We start from the raw sequence: 11,182 nt of genomic DNA, 5'->3' as shown, positions 1-11,182 counted from the left end.
CATACGGCGTTTACTAAGTGTTATACGAGACGGAAACCATGGTGCTGCGGGTAAAGTAGGGGCCGCGCGTAACGGTAAAGAGCGTGTAAACGAACAGATTCCGTATACCCCTTCGTTCTGCCCAAACAATTATCAGTTAGCGCACGGAACTTCGGAATTACAAAACAAATACCGAGTCTCAGAAGTGGGCACTACTACAACGCTTTACCCCCCCAATAAAAAAGAATTTCTGCAGATATGCTGTCCCCATAATGCGTGTTTTGTTTTTGCTCCGCGACACGCGTATTTCTTCGAGGGCCCTAAAGCGCTCGTGGTCGTGATCCTAAAATTTGTCACTACATGTTTCGTTCGCGCATGTTCGCGTTGTAGGGCACGGTATGGGCAGGCTATAACAGCAAGCTCTGCAGAACACGGGACCCGCAGCTTGCGGGGCGCAAATGAATGGGTCCCTCCATTCTAGCATTCGCCAATATTAGACATCCAAATAAAACCAAAGCCAAATCAAAAGCATCGCTTTCACCCATTTAACACTTTTGCTGTTGCCCCCTTTTGAGCTTCTCTTTTTGTTGCACAGTAAATCAACCAGCGCTAAGAGGTTGAACCGTTCACTCAACCATGCTCACTTAAAAAAAATTCAGGTATCAAGTGAGGGTAGCCTGAAGCGAACAATAAACCGGTGCAGACTGGGGCGTTGCCGAAAATCAACCAAGTCAAATGAGGCGCTGCACGCCTGTAGTCGTGTATATGTACACCGACAAGCAGCTCTCCGAGTGAGCGATGTACGGGTGTCCGACGTAAACAGGCTGCTCGAACGTCGTCGCCAAATGGGGCCCCACCACTACCCTGCCCTTTCAGCCAAGGCCGGCATACGGCGTGGCCCGTGTTTAGCCTGATCGTTGCCCAACTACTGGAATTCCTCCACGGCTCAGACGTGCGCGCGCGAGACGTAATTGCACGCGCACGTACTCCCACATCTCTTGCAGAAAACCACATTCGCCTCTGACCATTGCTTCAACTTTTCGCGAACACATCTACGACTGCGCGTAGGATGGTGCTTACGAAGAACATCGAAAACCCGCCGCGCTTTTTTTTTTAGAACACACTTTCGTTGTTTCGAACAATTCAAACCGCATCACTAGGTACGCAGGCAGAACTGATAAACGACAGCGGAAGCTGTAGCTACGCCTTATCATCGCAGCCTGCTGTTCCTCAACACGACCCAAGGAGAACCTTACTGCCAGTATTTTGATCGCGACACGAGCCTTTTCCGTGATTTTTCAGACTTAATCTGCTTATAAACTACCGCAGAGACGACAAACAAGCTGCGTAAGAAAAAGCAGACGATGTGACGCATTAAGCGCAAAGCGCGGGCGCGCATTGACATCCGGGCCCGTTGCTTCAGTGGAGTGATACACTACATGAGCTATAACCGTTCTTAACTTGTACCCGAGTGTAGTCAGGAGTACGTCGCGAAGTTTACCAGAAGCTTTTCCGTGGCAGCAATTTCAGTTTCGGAGTTCTCATGCCAAACGCTGCATGACGCCGTCCGCACGCCGCGAAGTGGTGACGCGGTGACAGTGCATGCGCCCATCCCCGGTTGCTTGTTCCCGTTAAGCGAGCACTGATCTCGCGCCGCAGCTGTTAGGATGCCGCGTTTCCCACAAAGCGTCGATAGATATAAGTGACCAGGCGCCAGATTGAATTGCCTGCCGAACAAACTGCGATCGTGATCAAAACGTCACATATGCCAAGTATTTCAATCCCCCCCTCCCCCGACACGTTATTGAACGCTACCCCAACACGCTGTCCGGAGAAGAGAAATCAGGGTTTGTGTGTTGCTGCCACCTTCTGCCCCCTCCGTATCAGACACGCGCAATGGAGCCGACTGGACAGGAGATTTCGTCTGTTCGCGTGGTTTCCTTTTTTTTTTTTTCATCTCAAGGGTAACAAAAACCTGTAAGCACTAGAAGCATGCTTTCATGCGAATGGTTTGTGCCTATGTTCTGCGCTACCGCCAGACGTACGCACTTGCGGAACTCTGCATCAAGCAACTCCGTGAAATAAGTCAGTAGGGCGAAAGTAACGACCCTTAACAGCTGGTTAATTTACATTTACTTGGGCGTAAGGCCACTGCATAGAACGCAATACGACGAGCGCGACCAGTGATTCGTGTACGACTAATAAAGATTACGATGCACATAGTGTCACGCCCAACCGAGTGCCACGTACCAGATGACTCTGACTCATGGACGTTGGCGGTAAGCACGCTCTCACCGTTGTGCGAGGCGGCCTGAAATTAGGCACGGTATATAAGAAGTGCCAAACTAAAGTACCGGCGTTCCCCGCAAGCTCATTACTCGTTCGGTAGTGAACGCATAGCTGCACGGGCGAACGAAATTTTGGATTCAGTAGTTACCGAACAACCATGGGGTGTTCAACGCCTCAAAAATGGCTAGGCCATGACGGCGGCTAGCACTTTCCGTTCAGCGTGAAGCAGTTATTTATGGCGTGGAAAATGCCAATCGTTCGTCGCACGTGACCCTTCTAAAGTGATGCGAAGACGGCCACGACGAGCACTTTCTTTGCCAATAGTGCTGATGTCACTGTTACGAGGCACCAGATGCGTAAATGACCTACCGCCGACTTTGCCTCAACGCAGCACTTACGAAGGCATACCTTTTTCGGCTTGGTGTCACGAAAAACCCTTACTGCGACAACTGCGGATCGTTGGAAACCCTGGAGCATCTGCTGTTGGAATGCTTCGCATATATCAACGCAAGGTGCAGCCTTGAGCAGGAACTAGAGCGCCTCATCCCAGGACCAATTACCTTGAAAGCACTCCTTGGTTCATGGTCATCCCCACAAGCTCAACGCAAAGTACTGGCGGCGCGGTTCACCTATCTGGACAGGATTGGCGTTATTGCAGTGATTTAGAGTAAAAAAAAAAGACTTTTCAATCACACTACCGACACGAACTGAACGTCATTTTTGTTATTTTTTTTCTCTTTTATTTGTTCTCTTTCTTCTGCCCTGTATCTATCGGGCCTTTTCTTTCCGCCCCTACCCCCTTCCCCCGCAGAGTAGCATGTTGGTGTCGAAATTCCGGTAAACATCTCGGCTTTCTCCTCTAATAAAGAGCCTTCCCCTCTCTCTCTCTCTCTCTCTCTCTCTCTCTCTCTCTCTCTCTCTCTCTCTCTCTCTCTCTCTCTCCAGGACGGATATTCTGCGCAACTATCTTATGTCGTTTCATCTGAAGTCTACTTTATTCGGGCTTTGCTCACACTGACAGCCATTAACCCTAGCCTGACAGAAGCGCCAGCTGCGGTGGCTCAGTGGCTAAGGCGATGTCCAGCTGAGCTCAAAGGCAACGGGGTTCGATCCCGCGGCCGCAGTGGATGCTTTTGAGATGCAGGCGAAAAGCAAAAACGCTCGTGTGTCGATACTTCGGCGCACTTTTATTAAGATCCCCAGGTGGTCAAAATCAATCCGGAACCATCCTCACAGCCCACGTGCAGCTTCTGCGCGTAAAGCCCCCAAATTTCAAAGGAGCTTGAGGAAAGTGAGCAGATAAACTGCGGTTCGTCAGTCCCTCGAAAAACACCAGTAAGAAAAAAGAATAAACAATCGCATGAGCGTCGGCTGATAAGTATTACCCTGACACAGCACAGGAGCTGTTCTTTTCTTTATTTGTGTCTATAGAAAAATGTAACACTGGTCATAAGGCATCGTTGATTTCACTTGTCTCAAACAACGTTCGTTCGCATGCCATAGGCAGGAGCAGTTTATTTCCTCCAGCGTCCGTGCAGAAATACACAATGTGAGCCAAGCTATGACGTCAGCGTTCCTCACAAAAGGAAACACCACTTTCAGACAGCGACTAAAGGAGTTGTTAACGCGTTGAGCTGAACTAACTACCCGCCGTGGTGGCTCCGTGGCTGACGCGTTGCGCTGCTGAGCACGAGGTCGCATGTTCGATTTCCGGCCGCAGAGGCAGTTTTTCTGAAGAAGGCGAAAAGCAAAAACGCCCCTGTGTACGAGATTTCTGCGCACGTTGAAGATTTCCACATGGTCAAAATTAATCCGTAGCCCTCCACTGCGGCGCGCCTCATCGCCAGCGTTGCGTCGGCGCGTTAAACCCTAAAATCAATCAATCAATCAATCAATCAATCAATTAAACTGAACCAAATTTTCCTAACTTATGGAAGTATTTCTTTCGAGCAGATGCGGCTCTTTTTCAGAATAGCATGCTCCAGGCCGCCAAGCAATTGCACTGCCATTCCAAGGTTGACGCCTGCCTGGCTACCCTAACGCCCACGAGCCTATATGAACTAGGCCGCTCGCTGAACCAATGAGCCTCGCGAGAATCCTTGCTTTAAATGGTGCGATGTTCATGATTCTCCGCGGAAGCGTATTTTCAAATAAATATCAGTAAATATCTGACACGTATGACCCACTCGATCGGCGACTGCAAGCAGGATAATTTGGTCGCTATTCTTGTAGTTTGCGGCAAACACGCGCTGCTGTGGCTGTTCAGTTGCCGCCACGACACCGTGGACATCCATTAAAGGCCTTCGCCTCATAAAACAGCACCCCCCCCCCCCCCCCCCAAAAAAAAAATGAAATTTTCTGGTTATAAAATTTACGGTGAAGCTACAGCTTCGGCTGCTAACTCCACCTGGCGCCGAATCACTTGCAATAGGTGGTCACTCGTTTCACACAGCTCGGTCAGATTGGGTCCGTTCGTTTAGGCGTATATATACGGCGCACTTTATAGCACACGCTTCGCATTGGTCCAGTTCATACTCAAGCGCCATTTGGTCCGGTCCTATTGCGTCTGAATTTCTCAGCCCAGGAAGCCGCAGCGCACCAGCCGCACAAAGCTGATTGCACAGTACAGGGCTATCAATTTATTTTAATGAAATATTGCGCTTCAGGCGCGTAGATATGTAATATTGGCCTACTTTGCGACGCACCCGATGAGGCGGATCGCCCAAGATGTTTTGTTTTTCTTCTCTGCCTTCTGGTATTTGCGAGATGGACAAAGAGGAAAAGGAAGCCCGGTAATATAGCTGCGTCAAAGCGACAAGTACGGGCGGTTGGCCCAGTTACGTTTAAAATAACGTGCTTCTTTCTACGGCTTAATGCGCGCCCGTTATCACAGCTTTTCGCACGTACCCGTTAAGCGCATTATCGCACGTTTTCGTATAGAGTGCGCTGTGTGGTGCGCGCACTCTATAGAAAAAAGAAAAACAGCGAGAAAGCGATAGCCTTGCGGCACCCTATTCGCATAAAGGAATCCTGCAAAATCGAAACAAAAAATGTGGGCCTTCAAGTCATGGCTCCGTTTTCAACAGCCCTGAACAGAAGCAGGCTGCTTCTACGGGATAAGGATCAGCAGCTCCTAACCCCTTTCGTTGGCACGATTGCAGCCCGCAGACGCAGCGAGTTCTTCGGATGCCAGCGCGTGTTATCGGGGCTCCCGTATCGTGTTCGGGGAGAGTGGCTGAGCCTCGCGTAACGTGACCCAGTGGCAGTGGCGCTTATCGGGCCGCAATTGAAGGGCTGCGAGGGAGAGTGGGCCGGGCTGATAACAGCAATCCAGGAGCACTCACCGCGCCGAGCGACATCTTTTATACGACGCGTCCTTTCAGATGTTTCCCGCTCGGCGGGTGCCTGAAAGAACGGCGACACACGGTTTCGTACAAGGGGGAAAAAAAAAATTAAAGAAAGTAAGGAAGAAATGAACCTGGGCTGGAGAACCACGCGTAAAGGCCGCAGCAGCGGGGCTCATAAACGTTCTTTCTTTTCTTCATTCCTAAAAGTACATACTGCGCAAAATATATAGTCAAGTATCGCTAGCACAGAGCGAAATTCAATGACTTGCTTGCCGCAGATTTTTTTTTTTCTCTCTACTTGGCTGTTCCTGCGATTTCATTTAAAGCGGCTATCGAATACTTTCCTTGCCACGACTGCAAAAAAAGCCGTCAACTAGCGGCAATAATGCTTCTGTGACATCCCACAAGCACTCAAAGCGTGTAGAGATAGTGAAGAATACGTAAAAGAGAAAATCTTTCGAACGAGTTTCCCATTTACCTGACGCGCGCAGAATGGGAATATTTGCCTCGGAATTTCGTGGCCCGCTTCTTAATCGTGTTCTAAAGCGTTCAGATGTTAAAACTGCTGAGCACGAGGTCGCGGGTTCGATTCCCGGCCGCGGCGGCCGCTTTTCTGATGGAGGCGAAAAGCAAAAACGCCCGTGTGTACGAGATTTCGGCGCACGATAAAGATCCCCAGGCGGTCAAAATTAATCCGGAGCCCTCCACTACGGCGCGCCTCATCGCCTGCGTTGCGTCGGCGCGTTAAACCCCACAATCAATCAGATGTTAAAACAAGTTGGGAGAAGAGTTTCAGGTGTCCTTTAACGGACGACAAAATTTCACGCTGGAAAAAAGAATAGACGAGAACAAGAGGCGGATAGATGTGAGCTCAGAGAATCCGGCACTAGCCGAGACATGCGTTGAAGGGGCCATGCAGACAAAACACGTTTGTTTTATTCGAAAGATTTTGTGTTTTATAGTGCGTGTGGAGGATCCAAGAGAGAAACACGACCCAGCACCCGTTCTCGTAAGGCGATGGAACATACTCTGAGCGAGGCAGTGGGCGCAGCTTCGTCTTCTTCTTTACCCCAGCTATCGCCCTCTGCCTGCGCCCATCTCATTTATTTACAACAGTGCCCCCAGCACTTGTCCGCAAGCAAACGCAGCTTTATTCACTGAGAAATAATCCAAGATAAGTTATAAATTTGATTCCCCCGCCAAATTGTGTTTTCGTGACGTCTGCAATGACGTCCCAAGAACAGGCCTTCAAGCGAAACTTAGTGCGCCATTAGGCTCGGCAGACGACTGCGGAGCCTTGTTTACCGTCAGTCCTCCTAGACGGCTCTACCATACTGCACCGGGTCGTTTTCTGCCTTTGTTTTGTTTGCGACCGTATTTGCCCCTAAATTGTTTACGTTAAGGCAGAAAATAATCGTTTCGTGAAACATTGTCCTCGCCAGACAGATATGGTGACGTAAGACGCCGTCGCTTTTGCCAATCGGGCCATGCCGTCTGAGAAAACCCCAAAGAGCAGCACTGCTGTGAAGCTATAAGAAGCATAGTTCGAGCAGTACCAACAGCAGTACGCATCGGTACTTCTACGTTTACGTGTACTTTTATAACTTCCACTGTTTATCTAACCATTCTTACTGCTATAAAAACAATGTACCATAAATTTAAGCGCAAATAGCTCGTTCGGCAAGCTTATAAGCCCTGCCTATATTTTGCGTTTGCTTTTGCCGGCCTCAGCCAATTGCACAACTGGACTTATGACATCATAGGTTCTGTTGCGGCAAATGAGCTAGTGTGTCATATGGCCATTCCTTTTTTCCTAATTTATATAGCCCCCCCTTTGAGCGATGTTTACGTTAAAAGTGGTGTCAGTCTGATTCTAACGATGCAGTCTTTCGAATGAAGCAAACTTGGGTTTTCTCTGCATGGCTCCTTTAAGGCACAACTGAATGCAATAAATATGAGTCGTTCTGCCGTTTCCTGCGATAGTGCTTTTTAACGCGGAACCAAAAAGCTAAAAGAGGAGAGAAAGACGGCTGCCAATCTTTCCGAGCATATATGGCTACGCTGGAAGCCTTAGGCTGGGGAAGCAGAAATGTCCTTTGGTCTGCGAGAAGAGGAAAGGGCGTAGCATTTCCTCCCGCGTCTCATTAACCCGAGGAGTTGGAGCGGGAATTTTAAAATTACGGGGTTCCTCGTGTGGGGAAGTGCCATTTTATTCGTGTGCCGCACATGAAGCATTTGCAGAGTATATTACAGGGCTGTTTCCAGCATTAAATGGACTGTGCGACACTGTCGATAAGCGCTTCCAGTCTTTCCTGCGCGTCTGGAAGCACTGCGAAAGCTACGTATAGTTCTCACCAGCCCGGAGCGGCACTGCGCGATTTGCTCGCCGCAGCCGACGCGCCTTCGGTTTCTGCTTTACTTTTGTGGCATTTTTAAAGTGGACATCTAACGCGTTCATTGCTGCAACTGAAAGGAGGCTACACCGCTGTATGACGTCATTCAAACGCTCGAAGAACGCCAAGACCGGGAAAGAGAAAATGTGGTGAGCAAGTTTCTAAGGTAAAGTTACCTGATGGGCATAGAGCAGTAATTCTTGGCTGAGGCACTTAGTGACCCCTTATTCTAAGTGGTAAGTGTGTTTGTTGAGTACGTTCTGAAAGCATTTAGGATATAAAAAAGATGAAGAAAGCGTTGCAGGGTCCCTCTAAAATAGCCCATGCTACGTACTAATGATTGCAGTGAGCAATGTAGCAAACGCGGCTTCGAAAATGTATGTTGCCGAAGCTAGTGACGTATATAAAACGCAACGTGAGGGCACGAAGCACATTCTTTTTCACCTACGCACAGCGAGGGCGTACTTCGTATTTCGACACCCAGAACGGCCGTGAATGAATCAAGCCTGTGTCCCGGTGGCAGGAGCAAAAGGCTTTAACGGCACGTAGTTATCTCGGCAGCTGTTTTGGCGCGGCTTCATATCAGCTGCCCCATTCCGACGCTCAAGGACGCGAGAAACGAAGATGAGTTAGTTTCACAATTCTCGCGTCGCTGCTCGCAAATACGGCACCGTAATTAAGGCGCCAGAAGGCGTGAGCCGCGCCCGTTGTTCTGGAGCTACGTTGTTTTCACAGACAACTTATACTTATCAACATCGTCATTCACCGTGCCCTTAAACCCTGAGGAGTATGTTACAAAAGAGTCCCCTCACCCTTCCAAACGTGGCGCAACTCGCGTTTACGTAACGTTCGACTGTTTAGCCTGCTGCATGCCTACTTGTTTTGTCAACTCGAGCGCGTAAGCTCTCCGCGGTACAGCGATTGCAGAACGCACAGCGGGCGGCCCGCAGGGAAAGCAGAAAACGCGGCGGGAAACAAAATGTCTGCGCGGCGGCTCCAAGGTCAAGGTACACGCAGGCTGGGCAGACGTGCACGCGTGGGCAGTCGCGTGGAACGACCGGCATTTTACGTATGCGCCCTTCCTGGATGCCACGCGAGCTGCGCTGCGCCTCACGTCCGTGTACTAACTACGCATCGGGAAATAGGTGCCCTCGACAATTCGCTCGATCGTGTTCGCGCGCCACGGGCGCAAAACACAACTGATCGATGGGGCTGGATTGGCACTGTGTACGCTCACGATTTTCGAACAAAGCCGTGTCAATAACTGAACGCTGCCCGACAACGTGTTCCGGCGAAGGAGCTAGAAATGGCGCTTGTTCTGCTAGTCTATAGTACGGGCGCTGTACGCAGACGCGTAAAACTACAGATACAAATCCTTTAGAAGCCGTGTTCATCGCCGACGCGGTTCACTAAGCCCATCTCCGCCTATAGGTGAGGCGGTCCACTGTTGCATGCTTGTGCAATTAAACGGTCAGGCCACTTTGCGCCAGACAATACGCTATAAAATCCCGCGGCCATCAAGATAAAACCATCTGCCTCATGTGTGTCTATCATCACCTTCCATATGACTGGTAACCAAGGTTTGAGATGCTTCTTTAAAGCTGTCTGACAGAGTATCTAACCTAAACTCAAAGAACTTGCCCTTCGTGAATGCACCATATCTACGACGCAAAAAAAAAAAAAAAGAAAAAACCCGTTGCCTAACTAAAATATTTGAGAGTTCCATTCGAAATCCGTCCGCTCACGAATATGATAATGATTGCCCCAATCTCTTTACACGCACCAAGTTATTACGGGAACGGAGCAGCGCAAGCCCAAAAAGCAAGCTCCATCTTTTTTTACGCGCGGTGCGATGTACTACGCTGGCGCCCAAGCGAATTCGGTCCACTACTATAAGACTCGTTATGGTTGGTACCCGGACAAGACGGATGTGACGTCGTCAGGGCCGGCGGAGGCTCGGTGACGCACAAAACTCACTTCGTGTGTTCTTCAATTCACGGTGGCCATATTGGTTTAAGCTGTAGTTTCGTCGCTAGCTTTCATCAAAACGAAACAATGCGCTACCGAAATAGGATTAACTGTTACGCAAGTTCCATGACTTCGGGTATACTGCGAACAGTGGGCGACCTTGAACCCGTTGGCAAAAATCTGACAGCAATCTGCAGGTTTCCGCACATCGGAGGCTCGAATAAGTGCTCCGAACAATTCGTCAACAGTATAAATTGTACATAAGCGTAATCGCACCAGCGGAACGTTCCTTGCAAGTGTTCGCCTCAAGATTTTATACGTGTGTTGGTTGTCGACTTAAAAAGACGTTTGCGCAACCGCATACGATCTCTCCTACTTTAACGTTTCTAGGTCGATTTTCGTTTCTTCCCAAGTTTCAATGAACGCATGTTTTAGCAGTTTTTAATATAAGGATAGCCCCAGTACGTGAGCAGCGAAAGCGTATACATGATCCATGCAATCCTAAACTGCGTGCTTTTACACAGCCATTTGAAGTGCACGGTAGCACAGCCGTCAACAAGCTTAGCTGGAACACCACATTTGATTTTAGCGTGGAATATCTCGAAAATTTTCACGAAAAACTGTTCAGTATAATGTAAAAGACTTAAGTGCCCCCTTAAACCTTACAGAAATGCAACAGTTGCGACCAAATTACCTTAACGAAGGCAGGAGGATACGATAAGTCGGTAAAGCGTTCAGCTAAGGCAGTGGCGACTGTACTAATTATGCTTGTGCTGTACTGCAATAATAGAACCAGCCGCACGCCAAGCATATGCGATAGCCTAGCAACGTCACCAGAGGCCACCGCGCTTCTCCACTGCGCAGCTACCGCCGCTAAGGTACCTTGACTTTTCGTACCATCCCTGTCGACGCCGACGACAACAGTCACTTTTCGCGTTCGGTGGAACATATGGGGCATCCTCCTCATAATAGACAAGTATACAGCGCGGACACGCCATGCGACAATTAAGCTGCTTATTAACACCCACGTAACTCAACACCAGCCTCTTTTGAAGCGCGAGACATGCGCAAGTGGCACCTGCTGAAGTGTTAAATGGCTGCGGACACTCGTTGACGGATATTTAGAGCAGAAAATTGCCGATTTAGACACGCTTTAAACCCAGGAGGAATGATAACGCGTCCTTATGCCGCAAGCGCAGCGGACCT

Source organism: Haemaphysalis longicornis, unplaced genomic scaffold (assembly GCF_048455015.1).
Source record: "Haemaphysalis longicornis isolate Haplotype H1 unplaced genomic scaffold, Haemaphysalis longicornis Haplotype H1 scaffold_1, whole genome shotgun sequence".
Lineage (NCBI taxonomy): Eukaryota > Metazoa > Arthropoda > Arachnida > Ixodida > Ixodidae > Haemaphysalis > Haemaphysalis longicornis.
The sequence above is the reverse complement of the archived record's forward strand: the minus strand, read 5'-3'. Positions refer to the sequence as shown.